A 23,221-nucleotide genomic window follows, 5' to 3' on the forward strand; every position below is an offset into this window, starting at 1 on the left:
GGTTTGCGGAAACAATTAGGTGTCAGCAACAAGATAAGCATGACAATATCGAATGGCGGATTGAAATTCAACAAACTATTACATTTCATTTGTGAAATAGTATATGAACGAAATAGTTATTAAAATATTAACTGAATTGCGTAATAACCAGTTTTCTTTCGCAGTCCGTGTTCACAAAACGATATCTAGCTAGGTAGCTCTCATGAACAATATGAAATACTGAAATAACATTTCATACCACATTTGTTAGGAAATAGGAAGAAAACTGAAAGAAAGTAATAACTCTCTTCCATGAATCATATATTTTCTGTCACCATTATGCGAATGAATTTTGCGCAACCATTTCACGCTTTGGCGTCATTGAAAAATAACAATAATATTGTTTACTATCATACAATTACATTCACTTTACAATAGTTCGTTCATAATTATAAATTACTCGTGGAAACATGCTTATTATTAAATATTTTATTTGCCCTTAAAAGCAACTCTCGCTTGGTAATTTTAATAATACACATCGACAATAACGTTTACTGGCTCCACAAAAACTTTGTTCGTATACTTCAATTTTAAATGTGGTGCGTAGAAGTGCACATGATAGGTGAGCTATCGTGACGAATATAGATTGTTTTTTGGAGTAACCTAGACGTTATAACGATGGCCATTTTTTATCACGATACTATTTCATATATACTTTACAGGAGAAGTTTCATCCCTCTCACCACAAATTGCAGAGGACAAATAATGATCTGTTCATGGTCTCTCGTTTCCCTCATCTATTTCCAGGCATTGCTTAATCTAACACTATCGACAGTTCATCAGTCTGCGGTAAGTTTTATTCCAATTTACTCGTATGAATCATATATAGTATTTCTATTGCATTCGTAGTAATACAGTAGGATAAGATTTTGTACCAGCCCTGCTCACATATATACCAGATTGGTCATTCCCATGTTATTAAATGGCAACATAAAAAAAGAACAACCACTACAGCTTCCATTGTCGAAAAGGCATTTTTGGTAACGACCGCTAGATAGAAGTAAAGTTGCAAGCTATTACCACAGCTAGTATATACAGTCACGAAGCTTGAGTTGTTGAGGGTACTAGGAACACTAGACTGTGCCGGTACTATTTCGCATTGTCTGTGATGAGGCGATAGTAGCGATCCTAGTGGTTAGCAACTATCTATGGATGCATATTTACTACATATTGAGCTTCGTTTCTGTATATACTAGACTGTGCTGTTACCGATGCAATTCCATAAGGGTTATAACGTGACTATTTTTACAGTCGCTAGATGGCAGCATAGTGAAATTGATAAAGATGGTTGTCTTGGAAGTCCATTACGCTGACGAATCTGTTATATATGATCAGAGGTACCAGGTTAAGAATGAAGAAACAGCATTTCTGAAAAATCTTATTACTAAATTTCTATAAAAGTTAATCCATCTCCTATTTTTCCACACTATGGTTTCTCGAATTATAATATCGTGACCCTCCTCAATTAATATTTACGTTTTTGAAGTAGAGCCCAGTCTTTTTTTGTCACAAAGTATGAGGAAGATAACTTATGAACTGACCGTCACATAAAAAAGCAATCTCCTCGCCTTCTTATCCTTTTATTCCCCTTCTTATTGTATTCTCAATATTTTCTCCATTATTTTCCTTCTCTTCCCGCTTTTCTCATTGTAGTCCCCTCGTTTTTTCCTTTGTTTCCTAGTCTTGCCCTTGTTTTCCATGTCTTTTCTTGTCTTCCTCTTGTTCTACTTGTATTTCCTTCGTTGTCCTTGTTTCCTCGCCCCTTGTTTTCCTTGTCTTCTCCTCTTTCCTTTTCTTTTTTCTAAATATTTCTCTCATTGATTTTCTTGCCTTCCCCGTGTTCTCTTATACTGTCTACATTTTTAGAGCTATGTCCTTCATTTTTTACACATAATCACAGTGTGATAAATAATGATGTGGTGAAGTTTCATTTCTGTCAGTCAATTAGTTTCTAAGTTACTAACAAGAATATAAAAAATGCATAATTCAAAATGAAATGTGTCCCTCAATTTTTGAGTAAAATATCTGACTTTTTCTTGTAAGACCAGTGGCACATTTAGAAAAAGACATTACGTATTCGTTTTCCTGAAATCTCCACTAAAAAAAGGAAGAAAAAATGTTACAACCACTGCATATCTAAAAATAAAACTTTTCCATTGCCACTATAAGTATTTCATTTTTTATTTTAAAAGGTATTCATTCAATCATAAAACCCGTAAGCTATATCGTTAATCATAGTATGTAGAACATGCAGTAAAATTTTCATGTTCCTAGCATCAAAACTGCAAGAGTCTTTACACTTCGAACCTGACGAAATGTGCTGAAAAAAAAGTGTGAGAAACCAGTTTGTAAAATTTGCATGGTTTTGAAGTTCAAGGGTGCAGCCATTTATATAATGCGTAATTTTTATGCTTTCGAGTGCGGCAGAGCATTGAAACTTGTTCAACATATAAATAAGATATTGCTGATTCATTTTTCACAAGAAAACGAAAATGCGATTTTTTACTGAAAATTATCAAAATTTCAGCCGTCTCCCACCTTAAAGAAAAGCAACGTACAATATCAATACTGACAAAACGGGTACGAAACTGACAAAAAGGCTGTGCAACTAAATTCACAGTGACAGTCAAACTAGCCAGAACATTCACAACGTAATTTATTTGGTTTGCTCTTGAAATTCAAGTGCCCTTTTATTATCACCGAATCGTTTTGATTTCCAAAGAACGGAATGCTCGTAGGACTTCACTTTTTCCATTGGGGTCGTATCCATATTAGGCCTACTGCAATGATGAAACCTGGACTGGACACTCTTTTTAATTGCTTTACTTCACGACAGTTTATCAACTACGATGGTTATATAGCGTCTGAAAAAATGAAGGCAATACATAAATACACACTGTTCTGCTCAAGAGCAGGTCTTTCACTGCAAACCCAGCTTTCTACAATCTTTCCCATTTTCTGCCTTCCTCTTTGTCTCCGCATACTATCCATACATCTTAATGTCATCTATCAACTGACATATTCTTCTGTCCCCAACTCTTCTCCCGTTCACCATTCCTTCCAGTGCTTCCCTCAGCAAACAGTTTGTTCTCAGCCAGTGAGCCAATCAATTCCTTTTCCTCTTCCTGATCAGTTTCAGCATCATTCTTTCTTCATCCACTCTTTCCAACACAGCTTCATTTCTTATTCTGTCTGTCCATTTCTCAGGTTCCATTCCTCTCCATATCCACATTTCAAATACTTCTAGTCGCTTGTCTTCATTTCGTCGTAACGTCCATGTTTCTACCTCATACAGTGCCACAAAGCACTTCACTAGTCTCTTCCTTAATTTTTTTTCCAGAGGTTTGCAGAAGATGTTTCTCTTCTATTAAAAAATGTCTTTCCTCCTTTTGACTCTCTGACAGCAGTTCATGTTAATGCTAATAGTACACTCGAAGTAATCTATTTAAAGGTGTCCACTTGCTCTAATAAAGGTGTTAATGCAGGGAAATGAGTCCTGGGTCCAGCGTCGAATGTTACCCAGCATTTGCTCTTAATGGGTTGAGGGAAAACCCCGGAAAAAACCAATCATAACACGGATCCCCTCGTTTCACAGTACGACATGCTAAACGTTACTCCACAGCGGTGAATACTGAACACTTCGAGAGCTAAAACAACCTGTATGGCGGCGGAAAAAAAAAAAAACTAAAAAGAAAAAGACGAAAAAAGAAAGCAAATTCTCATGATTTCGCGTATTATTTGCATAAAGTTGATAATTTTGACAAATTTACTTTATTGTTCGATTTCACGTTATTTCGAAAAATAAAACATACACATTAAGTTTGGTTTATTAACGTACATAATGCCTAGAAACAGTTCCCAAGCATTCTGAGGTATTTAATAAAGGCCGTTTTTATCCCAAACAGGAAAAAAACAGGTCAATATCAATCGAGAATCCAGCTTCCACCACAACGTCTTAAGCCTTTACTTTTACATAAACATTACTTCTAACAAAGTTTCAGGTAGGCTACTTAAAAGTAAATTGAATTTTTAGAGATCTCTTTTTCACCTAAAGATTACATATATTCTATGATATAACGTGAAACACTGTTGAGAATTACTATGATTATTATTAAGAAACATATCGGTAACAATTATTCAACTGCAAAAGTTTAACACTTCTTAATATGTAGGCCTAATTTGTAATATGATAGATGATTATTTTCAAAAGAAACACTTTGCTCTACCTGCCAGTAATGTTTTGAATCCTCTTCTGCTTCTAAAAATGTTAATTTTATTATAATTTCTTATTTGAAAATACGGTGACCAACTCTGCCGTATTTTCCAGGAACTCCAGTATTTGAGCTAATATTTTAATCTTCCCGGCTCCCGTATTGTTCTTCTAATCGTTCCGTATTCTTATTCATCAATCATGGTCGCCAATTTGGTTTCTGAAATCTAATAATAATAATAACACCCGCCAAATATATTTAGATATACACTGACATTAATATCGATAGTTCAGTACGGTACATATTAATCAATACAATTCAGTTCCGGTAATGTTACTGTATGCATATATGATTGTGGAGTTTTTTTAATACGCATAGCAGGATAAAAATTAAATGTTCTGCCACATCTTGTTGACAAATATAAGTACGTTCAAACTCAGGAACATTGTATTTTCAAATTATTGTATTAGACCTCGAGGCTTTCCTGGCGTTGAATATGGAATACTTCTTCTCGAGATCCCAGCCAGGTAAGTTGGATAGATGCTTCCAAATTTTTGATAACTAGCTCTGCCCTCTTCTTCAGGGATTGAAGTGCCGTGGAACCATATCTAGCCGGTATATAAGCGGTCAGTAGGGCTTTCCGCTGCGGACCAATCAGGACCTAGTCCCGACCGCCTGACGTGTTCTGGATGGGACTAGGAACTAGCTCCTGATTGGCCCGCAGCGGGAAGCTCTACTGACCGCTTATATACAGGCTAGGCATGGTCCAATCCCTGAAGAAGATGGCTGAGCTAGTCATCGAAAGCTTCGAAGCAATATCGAACTTACTGGCTGAGAACCCGAGAAGAATTAGGCCTATTCTATTGTACTCAAAGTTGAGACTTAAATCATATTTCTATTATAGTTAAATTGATAGTTTTTATTAAAAATATAAACCATTCTATCAATGAGCCTATGCTTCAGATTCCTAGAAACTCTGCTAAAATTTGTCGTGCAAGTCTCCCGTACTTTTTTGATCTGAAGTTATTCGCCCTACTAGAAAATTCTAATACAAATACGTTTCAACTTAATTGTTAAAAATTAAATTGCTTCGCTTCAAAATCGTCAGCTCTGCCTAGGGGGGGTCACTCATAGTTTGAGAAACCTTAATTATAAACATTGATTTATTTTAAAATGACATTTCTCCAAATTAAGTTGCAAGATAAGAATAAAACTAGTATAATCTACTCGTATTACTGCAAAGTCTGTTGTTAAAAATTATGTGGTTCCAAGGTAAAATGTATTGTCATTTCTTGCAGTTTTTCAGGATCGAGCATTTGAAGTAACAGTATAAAATCATAATAATAATCATGAAGAAGGATGGGTGGAACGGAGAAAAATTCTCTCCGGCACAGGGACTCGAACCCGGGTTTTCAGCTCTACGTACTGACGCTTTATCCACTAAGCCACACCGGATTCCAGTTCCGATGCTGGATTGAATCCTCATGAGGGTTGGCATCTAAAGGGAAACTAAGAGGTGGAACTTAAATTGAGAGGATTCAATCCGGCATCGGAACTGGAATCCGGTGTGGCTTAGTGGATAAAGCGTCAGCATGTAGAGCTGAAAACCCGGGTTCGAGTCCCGATGCCGGAGAGAATTTTTCTCTGCTCCACCCATCCTTCATCATATGGTAATGCAGAATTCCTGCACGGAAATAACATACGTAGGCTACTTCGGTACATCACAATAACATAATAATCATATTTTATAACAACGATTTACAGAGAAAAATAATAACGATATGCATGTCATATTTTGTCACAATAAAGATATCATCAGGATACACAACTTATCTCAAAATCTCATTTTAGCCAAAAATTGACATAGGCTATCACTTTTTGCCTTGGAAGCACAGAATTGTACCAGATAAGTACGTAATGTTAATTGAAATCGTAGCTAATTCTGAAAATTATGTATTCTTTGAAGTCACTTACGCCAAACTCGAGTAACTCTTACTTATAAAGTAAAGATTAAAAGTAGTTAATCTCATATTTATGTTCTCGAAGGATTTTACCAAGCAAATACATACCAGAACACTACATACGTACTAATAGTAAGTATCTATTTGACTGGCCAAATATCTCTCAATCGTATACTAAACAAAATGTACCTATTTAGCTAGCCAAATATTCTTAAATCACATACTCAACAGTATTTGTCTTTTTGTCTGGCCAAATATCCTTAAATCGCATACTCAACAGTATTTACCCCCTGTTGGAAAATTATTCTCAAATCACATACTCAACAGTATTTATCTACCTATTTGTCTGGACAAATATCCTCAAATTACATACTCAATAATATTTATCTACTTATTTTTCTGGCCAAATATCCTTAAATAGCATACTCAACAGTATTTATCCGCCTATTTGTCTAGTCAAATATTCTTAAATCGCATACTCAACGGTATTTATCTACTTGTCTGGCCAAATATCCTCAAATTACATACTCAACAATATTAATTTATCTACCTATTTGTCTGGACAAACATCCTCAAATCGCATACTCAACAGTATTTATCTATTTGTTCGGTCAAATATCCTCAAATTACATACTCAACAAAATTTATCTACCTATTTGTCAGGCCAAATGTTCTCAAATCACACACTAAGCAGTAATTATCTACTTATTTGCCTGTACAAAAGTCTCACATCTCATACTCAACAGTATTTATCTATTTGACTGGCCAAAATTGTCTTATTGCATACTCATCAGTATTTGTCTACTATTTGGTGGTCATTGTTACCGATACCTCAACGAACTGCCTGTATTACATGTATTACAATTCACACTACGAATGCAATTTCGGATATTTCTGAGAGGAACTATTCGTAATTAAAAATCATTGAGCTAGAAGAGTAATGACATTTACAATGTAATTTGGTATTATTTTCAAATTTACTCCTTATCAGGTGCTCGTGAGGTCAAGTAAGTTTGGTGAAGTTGGTACTCAGAGGCATACTTATATGAAGATTTTTTTTAGTAATATATATTTTTAAAGTTATATTGTACTAGATAAGATGAATTCTGTCATCTCGTACACTAAATATAGAGGAAGTAATGCGTTGCGAAAAAAATATTGCCAGATTTTGACACAGAAGACATTAAATTCTTCAATTATTTTAAATATATAATTATCTTTCTATATTTTGTCCTTAACTACACTACACAATTTATGCTGCAGGACTATTAGATACTTCTAACGCGCATTAATTCTCATTTAACTGCAATCATTCGTATAAAATCATCTAATGTTTTCCAAAAAAAAATAATTAAAATTTTATCCAGGGGCTCTAACGAATTTTTTAATTAAATTTCACTCATTTGTAACACAAATAATGGTAGATAATTTTTCACGCATATCAATATTCTACAGTTCTAACAGATTTCACATATAAACTAAGATAAGTTATGGGACTTGTTTATTATTAATAGACAAGTAATAGAAGACACCTTTTACAATACCTGAAAAAATAAAATTTAACTTTGTCGAGTATTTAATCTAATTATGAGTTTGTAGCACAAGATATTGTTGTTACAGCACATCATTTTCTACGTTTGTTTCCATAATTGTCTCACGAAGTCTAGTTAGATGTATTTTTTTTTATTTCTACTATTTCCGCTAAGACATAATAAGAATAAAAATAATAATTACGATGATATGATGATGATGATGATTATTATTATTATCATTATTATACTGAATTGACTATTAACATAGACGAGTTGGTATGGTTACAATTCATGATAACACGGAATCATGTAATACAGTACATAATATAAAAGTAGGCCTATATGGATTCAAAGACTTCTTTATTGATCTTTGTGATTATTCTGCCGCTACCTGGCATTATTTCCATCTCTAGCAATGGATATACTTTATATTACAGTAAAACCTGGGTTATACGTAATTATTATTTGTACTGTACGGAATTATGCACAGATCCTGGCAGAATTACATTTAATTGCATATAAATTATTAATTCTGAATTGTACGCAATTCGCTTTTGTAAGTAGTATTCTTTTTAATTGAGTTTAAATTGTACGTAATAAAATAAAGTTTCATTTTAACTTCACATGATGTCTTTATGACCTTGAATACATTTGAATCATTTCCCATTATCATCAAGGTCAGCTGTGGGATACGGTGAACATATGAGCCATGTACCAGTGAAGACCGCTGACTCTTTACATTAATAATTTCAAGGTTACAGAACTCTTACCGATAAGACAGCAAATTTACGCAGCCCAGGCGAATAGAGAGCCGATATGCTCCATACTTACAAGTTAGCTTATTATCAAACACTTTCCCTAAAACAGGGATTGTCTAAAAGATAAAGTATACCATTTACAAAAACAAAATTTTGAATAGTACATAGGCCTATTACATGGATAATTTGTTATGAATATAAAAACCAATGCAAGAAAGAGAAAAAATAAATTACAGTTCAATGTCTTACCTGAGGTGATTCCTTAACAATGCAATCGAACCTTTCAACGCAAGTAAAGAAACATTGGTAATTATAGATGATGGCAAATGAAAAGCCTTTGCAAAAATCAACAAATTGCTTCGGGATGGATCCTCTTGCTCCGACCATCAAGCCTATTACTTCTGTCTGTTGTAGTTGATATTTCTCTTGATAATACGGGATTGTTGGTTCATAGATGAATTGTTTCTCCTTATGGACATCTTGCGGTTGGCTCGTGCAAGTTTCGAAACGAACTGTAGGGTCAATTATAAAATCTCTCCAATGGCCCTGGAAAGCGATCGTATCTATCCTACGATGGTGGTTGATAGACCATGAATCTCTTCGAAAACAGTAAACCCCGTATTACGTAGTGCTTGAGCAATGGCGCTTCTTACTTTGAGGTGTCTGGTATTGCGCAAAGCCTCGCCATGCGGGCAAGAACCGAGGACGTGTGGGAGAGTTTCTATCTCGCTGTCGAAATGACGGCAGCGGTTGTTGTCCATGGTCCTTCCAGGTATAGCACGAACTGCTGCTACGTTACCAGCCATCTTCAAAGCATCACTCCATTCGCTGCATGTCAGGCCTTTCTGATGAGTTATCCAGCGATTAGCAGGGGATGTTCCGCGAAGAGTTCAACGCCCTTTCCTTTGTGGGGTAGTTCACACCATTTCTTGAAGTCGAGATCTCCCTAATCTTGATCTAACTTTCCGTAAATCGAGGAAATCCTGTTTAAGATTAAATAAGTGGAGTCTACTCAGGCAGTCTTCACTCTCTTGAATAAGATATCTGTTAGTTAATATAGGCCTATTCGATTTGGCGTACTTGTGGAGAGTGCGTAGGGAATTGAGGTGTTGTAGTACAGATTCTCATCGAGATCGGAAGAGTTCGAGACCTTTAAACTTCCTGTGACTATAGATCGTGCTATCTGGGAGGTCAGAAGGGAGTTGTAGAATTTCTTTAAGGATACTCCGAATCATCTTATCCGAGTCTTGTAGGAATTTTAGAGGAATTCGTTCTAAATAAATCGTTTGGAAAGGGTAAATGAGTGTTGGACATGTTCCAAATATTTGAAAACAGTTGTAGGTTACTCAGTATCTATCTAGCAATCATGTGTGACAGTAAAATGAAGAGCTATTCGCTAGAAGAAAAAGTTAGATTTATGAAAGGAGGTGAGACAAATCGAAACAAAAAAAAAAACGATGGCATTGAACAGCAATCTTGTATGTCAAAAAATTCAACAAATGTCTCGCATAAAAGAATATTTAAATCTCTTCTTGTGAAGTTTATACTCATTCCTTGACCTCAGATGTGTTTGCAGAAGAATCAAGAAAATTGGTTGTGATGTAAATCAAGTGAAGTCTTATTTCGTTCATATTTCTGATACACAAAGTTGCTGTTCAACACCATCGAAAATCTGAAATTGCGAGAGGTTTGTAATAAACATGTATAATAATAATAATAATAATAATAATAATAATAATAATAATAATAGCCTAATGTGTCCCTTGAAGGGCAAAGGCCTCCTGCTAGAGGGTAGCTCTGTTTCACTAACGCGGTGAGCTACTCCGCGTTAGGTTGTGTCTAGTGTTTCTTTGTCTGGTTGGAGTTGATTTCGCTGTCACTTTGATTAATTTGATTTCACTAACACTTTTATTATATTGAATGCACTTTCACTGAGTCAACTTGGGATGTTGTTTGTGGCTGGCTCTGTCTTCGTTTGTAGTCGACTTCCAATTGTTCTCCATGTTCCCCTGCTTCTTGCTATTCTGGACCATTGCTGGCCTGCTTGTGTTGTGTAGAAGTCTGCCCACCTCTTCCTTGGTCTGCCCCTGTGCGCGGGTCCCACATGGTGGCTCTGTATGTCCATCTTTCGTCTTTCATCCGCGCGATGTGGCCTCCCCACTTCCACTTCAATTTGTTTGCTCTTTGTGTGACGTTTGTTGTTGATGCCATTTGGGACAGCGAATCATTGGAAAAAACATGTATAACATAAACATTAATAATTAAGATATCTTAACATCTGAGTTCATGGTTCAATAACATATTTTATAGTAAGTTATGTGGTGCATTTATATTAAACACTGAAATTCTAGTAAAAGAATGCTTAAGTGCCCCCCAGCTCTCATAAATATTGTGTTAAACTGATTTCTAGTCATTCGAAAATTATCTTACATTCAAACCTTATTTATACGTAGTTTCAAGTTGTGCGTAATAATGTCGTGGATTTCATGCTCTATGTTCGATTCAAGTTTGTCGAGCGTGACAAGAACCAAAGTCTGCTTTGAAGAAGCGGATCTGTCTTGCTCGCTCGGTCTTGCCCCTTGTAAGATCTGTGCCCTTTAAGTTTGCTGGCATCTCCTACTAGCGTCGTGCATTACAGGCGCTATGTTCGGTTCAAGTTTGTCGAGTATGGTGAAGTTCGATATTTGTTTTGTAGAAAGCTTGTTTGATCAGCCTTGTTATGAAATATTCGCTGTCCTCCCACCCATCCATTCATGTTTTAACCACTTAAGTATTTTAGTGCATATCGTACTATTAGTTTTCTATGTGGAATAAGACGAATTGTGTAACATCTTGGTTGCCTCTCTCATCTTCGAACATTGCAGGACACTATCTCCTACACTCCTCTCCCACCCTTCATGCTTTTAGCTGAGTAAGGATTTTAGAACAAATCTTATGAAGTTTTATTTAGATGTAAGGACAAGTAATTTTTATTACAAAAATATGTTCAAACTTCGACAGAAATAAACGTACATATAGGTACATCACATTATGTTTTTAAAATACATGACTGTTGTTACTATACCAATTACAGAAAAGAAAATAGCTATAATTACATTATTCACATAATATTCAAATAAATCACAGTTACTCAGTAACAATATTTGTGTGACTATACTATAGGCAGTAGGCCTATGTTCGGTTCAAGTTGGTCGAGTCTGACGAAGTTCGACATTCTCGATGTTCGCTCTGCAGAAGAAAGCCTGCCGTGTTTGTTCCACTTTGTTATAAAAATATTCGTTGTCCCCCACTCCCACCCCTTCATGTTTTAGCATAGACCTTGCGATTAGTTTTTCATATAAAATAAGACAAAGTTTGTAATGTCTTGGTTGCCTCTCATGTTCGAAAATTGCAGGACACTATTTTAAACCGCTTAAGGATTTGAGCACATATTTTGCGATTTGTTTTTTCATATGGAATAAGACGAAGTTTGCAATGTTTTGGTTTCCTCTCTCATGTTTGAACTTTGCACATACTAGTCGGTACTTTGAACCTATACGTTTTCTAAATAGCTATATTTTGTTTGATTTATTTATACGTATATTTACATGAATGTTTTAGTCATAACAAGAAAAATTACCTATACTCATTACTATTCGTAACTTCGCAAATATGTGCCTGATATCCTTATGCAGCTAAAGCGTAAAGGCGCAGGGAGAGGAGGAGCTAAGAAGAAAGGCACCGAACTTAGGCCTATGTAAGGAAGAGAAAAGATTGAACAAACGCAAAGGAAGCTTCAGTTCTACAAAGACTCTGCAAACATGAACCGAACATAAGGCCTCTTATCAGTTTTCAATGGACTGTGTTATTTTAGTTTACATGCCTCACTTCCACGTACTGTTGGGATGCCTATGGAGTAGGGCGAAGTTTGTAGTATCTCGATATCCCCTCGCATGTTCGAACATTGCACGACACTAGTGCGTAATATACTGTAAATTATTCCCCTTCAGTTACGTACAACACAGGTCCTAGCATATTTATATACGATATTTTCAGTTTTATCCTTTCGACATTTTGAACAGTGTAATGTTTTCGAGTGATTCTCGTAATTGCCATTGAGTGAAGAGACAAACTTCATCCTCATGTCACATTTATAATGTATCTTCTTTAACATTCCGATTTTAGACATTCCGTCCCAATATTCCGATAGTTGTTGGGACGCCTATTAGCCCCAATTTTGTTGGAATATGCTAAAAATAATCTTGCTGAACAATGACCCAAATTGATGTTGAAATGTATATACTCGTAAATATCATTGCAAACATTTCTGAAGATTCCAACACTTATGACAAAGTCATGTTCATTGAATTTCTTCATGTGAAGCAGTTTGCTAGTGCAAAGTCACACAGTGCAATAAAGAGAAAAAATAAGTCCATATGAGAAGGATAGATACTCGTAACTTATGTTTCAGCATTTCTCCTATCAACACCTGACATTCAGAAACATTGCTAAAATTACAGAAATTGGTTATCCCTGACTGGAACCAATGCTCCTGTAGAAAGAGAACATGAACAAGGTGTGGACATCGGAGAAAACAAAATTGAAGGTTGGCACATTAAAGGCAACGATTAGACATATCGAGGTTCGACTGTATATGTAAATACGTACCACAACAATGGAAACAGGTGTTCATATAAAATATTTGAATATATTTATGTATTTATAATGTACAGTACATAGCTATACAAAATATATTTAAATAAATTTCCTACTTTGTTTTTGAACTACTATTTATTAGCGACGATGAATCTGCCTCGTGGTCACGTGACTGTCATATCACCGGCCTCCTGCACTTCTCAAACCAAATCTTAACTGTTGAGAACTACAGTACGATTATTTAGTCCTGACAGTTCTCGGGAATGTGCGCCTGGGTCAGGCGAGTCCATTAAGTTACGCCAAGGGGTGTTCAGGTTAATCCGTCGCCTGCAGTCAGAGCGATCGGATGTCACGCATGCAGTATATCATTGTGTTTCCAGTACAGTTAAGGTGTATTGCATTCCTTTACCGACAGCTCGCCCCTATCTCTACTCTGAAACTCTCCCCACTACTCCTATTACTTCCTCTCTGCTGAGCTGTAAGGACTAAATAATCGGTCTGTATATGAATGAAGGAAGGCAAGTCAATACGTGCTGTTTGGTTCTTTGTTCAGTAATACTGTAATAATATGCCACCGAAGCAAAAGTGTGCTGTAATTACAGCAAAACATCATTTCAGTGACTATAAGTGTGGGAATTTCTTTTTACTTTCTTTCTAAAAATCCTAAGATTTTCACTCAGATACATTGAGCTGCAAGGTGTAATTCGCAGGAGTGGCGACATCCTTGTCTTTTAGCAGTAGTACAGCCGGAAATGTCATTTAAAAGATGAGTAGGCCAAATTATCTTATGTAAAGGTTAATTTTTGGTCCTACAGAATTTATGTTATGGTAACAATGGTTACTTATTAGAGGAGAAAAATTTGCTCCTGCGCCGAGGATCGAACTCGGGTCCCTGGTTCTACGTACCAAGCGCTCTAACCACTGAGCTACGCCGAAGTTCAATCCACAGCACCGGATGGAATTCCTCTCCTCTAGTGTTTTTCCCTCCGTGGCCTTACTCCATATTCTACTTATATATTGACATATAGCCTATAAAGTCAAATGTCATTATAAAAGGAGCGCACTCAATTGAATAACTTGGTGGCCAAGATTCCACATGGGCCCAACATGTCGAACATGGATGTCCTCACCCAGTACTAAAAAACTGAACGAGATTCCTTGGTTACCTAATATCCTACTAATATACATTAATTAACTGAAGTAGACATTTTTCATTAGGACATACAGTCGTTGTTTCAACTCATGAAACTTCATAAATATTCTCGTTTTAAATGTTAATTGAATTTAATATAAAAACAGATTCACTCTGATTTTTATATTAACACGAGCCGTAGTTTAACAGTTACTAACATAACGGAGCGTGCACCGCTGTGGAGTAACGGTCAGCGCGTCTGACAGTGAAACGAGCAGGCCCGAGTTCAAATCCTGGTTGGGACAAGTTAGTTGGATGGAGTTATCCCTCAAACAATTGAAGCAGAATTGCTGGGTAACTTTCGGTGTTGGACCATGGGCTTAATTTGCCATCATTAATTCACTTATTATCATCATCATCATCATCATCATCCATATCATAGACCGAGTTAAGTTCACGGTGCGGCGTGATGTACTTGTACAAGAGCGCGGCCGTTCGACTACCCAATCATTCACGTAATATGAGTGGTAAGCACAATAAGCCTCAGGCTGCAGTGCAAGCCTTCGGGCCCCTCCTCCGTACAAGAAAAAAGAAATATAACGGAGCCCTTTCCTTGAAATTATTTTAAACAGTTGTATAATATTACGTCGACTGCTAATTCCGTACAGCAATATTTTCAGGAAAGAGCGTAACAGTCTAGCCACTAGCCTTTACAGAGGGCCAGCAGAAAGGGTAGGGACAACTGGATGCGACACAACTATTCGGACGGACAGTAGTACAGTTCCCACCGTCCCCCAGAGGTTTCTCCGCACAACAAAGCTTTTGTCAAGTAATTAATTACGTAATAAATTCTCGAGCTCATTTCGTCAAAATACCATATCGCTATGACAAATTCTACCAATGCTACATAATCGCATAGTAGATACAGTACATCGTTGACAAATAACCGATTAAAAACGCTTAATAGGTACAGAAGCGTATTTTGGCCTAGGCAGATAGGCAGCTGCCTAGGGCGGCTTTTAAGCTATTACTGTTAATTTTTTTATTTTTTTAAATTTTATTCATTCATAACTCTTTAAGAGGGTAGCCTACATGAACTTAAATGCACAATGAAAAAGATATGAATAACACTGGCAACAATCAATTCACATTTAATCAAAGGTCTGCTAACGAAAAAAAGGACTGTTTTTCAATAATAGTGTCACAATGCGATCATAGCACTTTTTTCAATGTGAGACTCACGTGATAACATTAAATAACTTATTGGTATTATATTACAATACGTTAGGAAGGCAAATCTCGTTGCTCGCAATCATAAGCTTTAACGAGAGACGCAGCTAACCCTGTCATAAGTGTAGCCAGTATTATCACTCAATAATGTAACCGAGTTCTTGATTTAGGATCAAAACCACATTCAAAAGGTGATCTTTTTCCTCGATCTTCAGACTTGAATTGAAAGAAAATACCGCCAGCCAATGTAGCAGCCGGACGCTTGGTAGATCAGTTTAATTTGAAACGGTAAAGAGTGCAGTTGTTTGTACCTAAGTGGATTATATTTTAATATTCATTATAATGAGTGACAGTCGGAAAAAGTTAAGTGGTTCTCAAAACCGAAAACACCTCTGATTGAGATTCTGTCTGATATCTGCATCTATTATCAGACAGTACATCTCACATGACGATGTGTGTCAGAGGAAGAACTGCATCTGAAACCTGATTAGTGTAATATGTAGCTAGTCAACGATGTATACAATGATCACGCTACCCCATTATCTCCTGGCCTAGTTGCTTTATGAGTGATGTCTTGATAGTGTCACTTGTGGGGTCCAGACTTGTCTTCGGACAGTTGACTGAAAAGCAATACCGGAAAGTCGCGAAAGACAAAGCAATAAAAAAAGAGGAAATTGTGAGAAAAAGTGCAAAAATAGATGAGCTATTTAAAAAACAAACACAGTCAACTTGTTCCAGTTCGAGTCTAGATACCTCATTCAGAGTGTAATAATATGGCGAACAGTAGGTACCGAAAATGGTGGAACGTGTGGTTTACCTGAGTCAGGCGTTTCCGATATTAGAAACTAATAATAACGCGGGTTCCGCGCCGTGGCGTCGTGGTCTAAGGCATCCTGCCTAGGGCTCGCGCTACGGAATGCGCGCTGGTTCGAGTCCTCATGGGAGAAGAAATTTTCTCATGAAATTTCGGCCAGTGTATGGGACCGGTGCCCACCCAGCATTGTGATGCACTTGGGGAGCTACGATAGGTAGCGAAATCCGGTTGCGAATGCCAGCTATAACGGCTGGGGGGATCATCGTGCTAAACACATGATACCTCCATTCTGGTTGGATGATCGTCCACCTCTGCTTAGGCATGTGGCCGTCAGGCCAGCAGCCGGCTGGTCGGTCTAGGCCCTTCACGGGCTGTAGCGCCACGGATTATTATTAATAATAACGCGGAATCAATTATTTCAGTTGATCCAAATGACAGATTCACTCCTGGCTTAATGTATAATTAATGAAGCCATGTTGGAAAGAGTGAGTGAAGAAAGAATAATGCTGATCAGAAAGAGGAAAAGGAATTGGCTGGGTCACTGGTTAAGAAGAAACTGCCTACTGAAGGATGCACTGGAAAGAATGGCGAACGGAATAAAAGTTCGGGGCAGAAGAAGATATCAGATGATAGACAACATTAAGACATATGGATCATATGCGGAGACTAAGAGGAAGACGGAAAATAGGAAAGATTGGAGAATGCTGGATTTGCAGTGAAAGACCCAGCTTTGGCTAGAACACTATGAATGAATGAATTATGATCTAGTAAAGAATATCTTGTTACCGAGCATAGGAACCTCGTTTCTGACGACTACATAAGCATTTTTTAGTTTTCCCAGCATCCCTACTTCACTTACATAAAGTAACACAAGAATTGCCATTGTTTTACAAAAATTTTATCTGCCTGTCTTTCCTTCTTTACGACCTAATGTTCGTTTTATTGTTCCACACATATGTTGAAATTTATGGGTCTCGTTATCGATATCTTTATCATAAACAATTGTCGTTGTATTATAATATGGCAGGTAATTAAATTCACAGACTCGATCTATTAACTTCCTTCCAATTACTGCCTTACGTCTTACACGATATTTCCCTCTGAATGCCAATCTATTCATTTTATTTTGAGATACTTTCAGATTGTATTATTTCGTAACAGCCTTTGCTGCATTTTTTTTTTTTTCACCTTCTGTCGTGTTCAAGGATGAGAATGGTGACTTGCTTGCATTCTCTCATTTCATCCGGAACACATAGAGCAAATATTTTGGGCAACTACTAAATGTATACAGGCCAAATATTATCGGGACGAAATTCAAATACAAACTGCTGAATCATTTATAACCGAACCCACACTGCCTGAAGTCGAAATTGCGATGGAAAGACCGAAAAAGTATAAGTCTTCAGATATCGATCACATTCCAGCAGAATTAATACAAGAGGATAAAAGCGCATTATCTAGCGAAATTTATAAGCTTGTACTTGATATTCGAGAAAAGGAATTGTACCAGAACAATGGAAGGAGTCCATAATTGTATCTATCTTTAAGAAAGGGAGAAAAGACTAACTATAGTAACTTTCGAGGAATAGGCCCTATCACTTTTGTTAACATCGTACAAATTTAGAGAAGATGTAGATGAAATTATTGGTGATCATCAATGTGGTTTATTTAGTGATTATATTAAAAATGCCAGAACCAAATTTTTAAACTCTGTAAGAACACATCCAAATCCATTGCTCAATAGTTTTGTAATTTCTCGTGTTTAATGAATGAGTGATTTCTTGTAAAACACTTCACTCTTGGTGAAAGTGTTTGAATGTAAATTGTATTTTTATACTGAATCATGTACTATGTTACATACATCTTGTAAAAGGCATGGGTCCTGGTACTTAAATAAAATATACATTTCTGGGGGGTGGGGGGGGGAATCCAATGTGGTTTCAGGCGTAATAGATCGACTATTGATCAGATTTTGTGTATTCGACAGATATTGGAGAAAAAATGAGAGTACACCAGTTATTCATAGATTTCAAAAAGGCATATGACTTCGTTAAGAGAGAAGTTCTATATAATATTCTTACTGAATTCGATATTCTCAGGAAACTAGTTCGATTAATTAAAATATGTCTCAGTGAAACATACAGCAGAGTCCGTATAAGCCGTTTCTGTCTGACAATTTTCCAATTCACTGCGGGCTAAAGCAAGGAGATGCACTATCACCTTCACTTTTTAACTTCGCTCTAGAATATGTCATTATGAAAGTCAAGGATAACAGGTAGCATTTGGAATTGAACGGGTTACATCAGCTGGTTGTTTATGGGGATGTCGTGAATATGTTACGAGAAAATCCACAAACTATTAGGGAAAACACGGGAATTTTAATTGAAGCAAGTAAAGCGATAGGTTTGGAAGTAAATCCCGAAAAGACAAAGTATATAATTATGTCTCGTGACGAGAATATTGTACGAAATGCAAATATCAAAATTGGAAATTTATCCTTAGAAGAGGTGGAAAAATTTAAATATTCTTGGAACAACAGTTAACAAATAAAAATGACACTCAGGAGGAAATTAAACGCAGAATTAAAATGGGAAATACTTGTTATTATTCGGTTTAGAAGCTATTGCCATCCAGTCTGCTCTCAAAAAATGGTTAGACAGAAGGTGCACTGCCTGGCAGCAGCCCCACTCCCACTTATTTATGCATAAATTTGTGTAAATTGGTGGAAAACAGCAAACATCAACAATTTTATTTACACGACAACATATAAAGTCCTCTCAAAACGGCGTTCGTAGAATATTGTTTCACAGTGCTCCATTCGTACCCTGTCTGAAGGAGCAAACTGTCAAATTGGCATTTTTGCTGACAAGCAATATGTCTTATAAATTAATTTCTATTTGTTAGTCAAACAATCTAAACGCGAATTAGATTGAGTACATCCAGCTTTCATTTCACTTTATAAAAGTAAAGGAGAGGCAATATTTCGGAAAAAATTTTCAGTGATAGTAGGATGGTAAACATGTGTGCCTAGGATGACCAGTTTTGTTATGGTCCAGCAAGGGACATCGGCAATTTCAAGAAAAACCACAAATGCTTATCCAGTCACTCTCTGTTTAAACGTTGCAGAAAATATATGTAACAGTAAATACAATGATAGACCTTTGCACACTATATTTATATAGTATCTCAACTTTTTTTAATTAATTGCATAAGCATACATAACTCTTAAACATAATTCGCTGGTGCTCGTGTAAAGGGGGTTAAGTCCAATTGTAAGGTATGTAAACTTCTCTCCTTTGGTACTGAACAAAACCCCTTTGTCAGAAAATATGGAGCACTGTAACTGCATTATGGATGGAAGAATGACTTAACCCCTTTAACACAAGAGAAAAGTAATTGTGTGTAGTTCAAATCTGTACTTATTCCAGTTTAGTGAAATCACACTTAACCCCCTTTACACGAGCACCCGCGAATTATAGCCACTAAGAATTCAACTTCAGTACTGATGCATGCATGGAAGTCTTTCACATAATATTGTACACACTGAACTCTAACACACACATTTTACAAGTACTTGTCTGAAGAATGTATCTTTTTAAGGATCTGTTCATTCCCATACAGCTTCACACTACGTTCTTCACATGAGAAATGAAAGTTTGTTTTCGCTTGTAAAAAAGTTTTAACTGTTGACTTTTCATCAGTCCAGATTGAGTTCATTGTGGAGAAAAGTTTTTCAACTGATGAATTACTGACTGGAAGACACATGATTAATGACACTATTTTGAGAAGATTTTGAAATGGAATGGATTTTTTTGTTTTTAAACATTGAAAAACATCATACCACTTTTCACCTGTTGGTTTGTCACAAAATTTCTCATTTTTTGAACTACTTAAAAATGGATTCTGCAGCAGTTCTAACGCTTCGTGCAATGTGAATGCTAAAATGACCAAAGACAAAGATGCTATGTTCTTCTCGAAGAGTGCAGAATATCTCATACTGTGCTCGCTGGTTCTTCTGTCTCATACTGAGAACCGTTCAGAAATGTGCATGAATCGCAGCAGTTCTAGTAAAATGTTACTGAAACAAATTAAAGCTTCTGGGGACAAAATTAATTTTCGGGGAGAAAAATGGGGACATTTGCTCCCTGGGGACAGTAACTCAAAACTGGGGACTGACCCCCGGATATCAGGCATGTCTTGTCGGCCTATATACTATTTAAAAACGATGGTTTCTTTTTAGCTAAAAAAATTGCTAAGTGTGGTTTTCTCAAAGAATAAAAAGGTACTGAGAATTTTAGATAACACAAAGTTTATGATATACATAATTTTTACTATAAAGGAATATTATGATATTCGACGGAATAATATAGTAAGTAAAATCTAAACAGAAATGACCCTCATATAGTTCACTTACTGTTTTCTCTACCTGTTGACTGTCATGCAACAGATACCATCCTGGCTCAAGCCCTTTTAAACTCTTAATTTCCCATTGACCCTGTTGTCGAAAGTTTGAACGAGGTGAATTTTCTTCTGCTAGCCACCATTCTTACCTATTATGCTACTGACAAGGAAAGCTCACGAAGTGATAATGGATTTTCACAACGATTGTTCCCCATACATTCCATAAATGTCTACATTCAGAAAGAACCTAGTTTTCGAGATATGATTTTTTAAATTCTTCAATCCAGAGCTATAACAGCTAATGCAAACAGTGCTATGTGCTAGACATATCGGCAATAAATCTCATCTAGTTGCATACCATATTGTCAAAATCTCCTTAAACAATATGAAATGAAAATGACATATCAGTTACATAATATTCATCAAATTTACTATATAATGGTCTATGAAGGAATGATAAGGAAATGTAAGCATATCTGCAATTACTCACTATAGTGATCACTGTAGTGGAAATCGTTGCAAAAATGCTCAAAACACACCACTTTGCACCACGAATATTTCAGAAAAATAAGTTTCTCATAGTCAGCTTTAACATCAACAGGAAAGCAGAATTCTGCAGGAGTAACGAATTCATCAGGTTTGTTGCCAAGGTACTTGGTTTTATGCCAGCCATATTCAAACATATTCAAATATCTAGGAGATGAAAATTGATTATGTGTTAAGGACTGCAATTTTATCACGTTATGTCTCTGATGCAATATAACATTCGTGACAAGTAACAAAACACTATCAGAGAACGTCCTAATGAAATTTTTTCAAGGCCTAAAGCCATAAACGTCAAGAGGGTGAACAATCGGAGCGCTGTACTTTGGAATTGTTAACACTTCCACTATTTTACCTTCTGGAGTTATTCTTTCTATATGGAAAATCATATTTCGAAGGCTAGGCCTTCTCCGGATGTAGAAATTGATAGGGAGATTTCTTATTTCAAATGGAACATATGGGAAGAAAACCGTTTATCAATTGATAAGTCTTCCTTGTGAATTAATCTACTCCCACCTAAGAAATGATATGCAACTCTACCTGATTAAAAAAATTTCACAAAAATCTTAGACGTCCATATCTAAAGAAATAAACATTAACTAACCGATATATTACAAATTTGTGAAACTATTGTTTATTTTAGTGTTACTTAGAAGAATTATGAATTATAAAAGTTTTTTTTGGGAAATGCATTCGTTAATTGGCTTCCATCAACTTACAGAATGCTGTTTCATCAGAGAAGACCAGAAGAAATCAACAAATACTGCCAAGAAACCACGAAAACTCATTTGAAGGAAATACTGATCAGGAACTGAAACCACCAAGCTATTACTTAAATTTGAAAAACAAGAAAATGCATCCTGATTATAAATTGCCATTACAGAAAGATCAAACTGATCGTTACCATAATGAAAGTCTACCAAAACAGTTTTTACTTGAAAATATTAGTCATGTGAAAAAAGCACGTACCAATATTTTTAAAAGCCACTTTCAGCCATTCAACAACCTCAATAGTGAACTCAACATCTCATATATTAAACACGACAAAACTAGTAGTCATTCTAACCTTGACTCTTATAATAAACTAGTAAGTACAACCTACAATAGGCCTACGTATCTCGGAGTAACTAAAGAAATGGGGTTAATGAATAATACTGAATTACATAGATACCAAATAAAACGTTCAATAGATGACTATAAAAGCTTGAAAAAAAGCGACTTTGACAATCTTCCAACAGTTAAATCTATGCCTAATCTAAAACCGGCATTAGATGAAAATACATTTCATATTGATGATGATGTACATCCTGATTTTGAAAATATCATAAGAATATTGCATCCAGTATCTGCAAAACTTCTAAATTTCAAAGATATTGCTAACCAGAGTCTAGTGAAAATGAAATTTGTAAACGACAAATTAGATCAGTTTGAACTTCAAATGTGCAGTAATGAAACTAAAAGCCCTTGGGAACAAAGTAGTGCATGTACTGTGAAAACACTACGTAATATTGCAAAGAGACTACTTGTAATATTAAGTAAAACAAATAAAAGAGATTATTTAGGGCTAGACAAAGTGATCAAAACTATTTCAGCAGCTGAATCAGACCTAACGACAAGACAATTACTTGATGCTATACTTAGACTGTCATCAATAATAATAGAAGGAAATATAAGCTGCAAGGAATGTCTAGAAAATAAAATTATTTCTTGTCCAGAAACAGACAATACCGGAAATACTGATACTGACAATGATTTAGATAATAGTGACATTTCAGAAACTATTCATGGTCTTGACAAACAATTTCCGCATGAAAATAATGGAGCACCAGTTATTTATCTGACTTCTAACATTAATCTGAGAAGAGATAATAGAAAAAGCGGTAGAAGGTTTGGTGTGCCACAATTGAGATCAAGAAAACGTTATAATTAAAATTAGCCTACATATTGCCTATCCAAGTCAAGAAC

At 36.0% G+C, this 23,221-nt stretch overlaps 1 long non-coding RNA gene across 1 annotated transcript; it reads left to right on the top strand.

Annotated features, from left to right (window-relative positions):
* The first annotated feature begins 542 nt into the window (after window positions 1-542).
* LOC138709115 (uncharacterized) lies at window positions 543-22,294 on the top strand. Its single transcript, XR_011334832.1, has 3 exons — window positions 543-601; window positions 702-828; window positions 21,978-22,294. It is a non-coding gene; the product is annotated as an uncharacterized lncRNA (long non-coding RNA).
* Window positions 22,295-23,221: the final 927 nt, after the last annotated feature.

Source organism: Periplaneta americana, chromosome 1 (genome assembly GCF_040183065.1).
Source record: "Periplaneta americana isolate PAMFEO1 chromosome 1, P.americana_PAMFEO1_priV1, whole genome shotgun sequence".
NCBI classification, from domain to species: Eukaryota; Metazoa; Arthropoda; class Insecta; order Blattodea; family Blattidae; genus Periplaneta; species Periplaneta americana.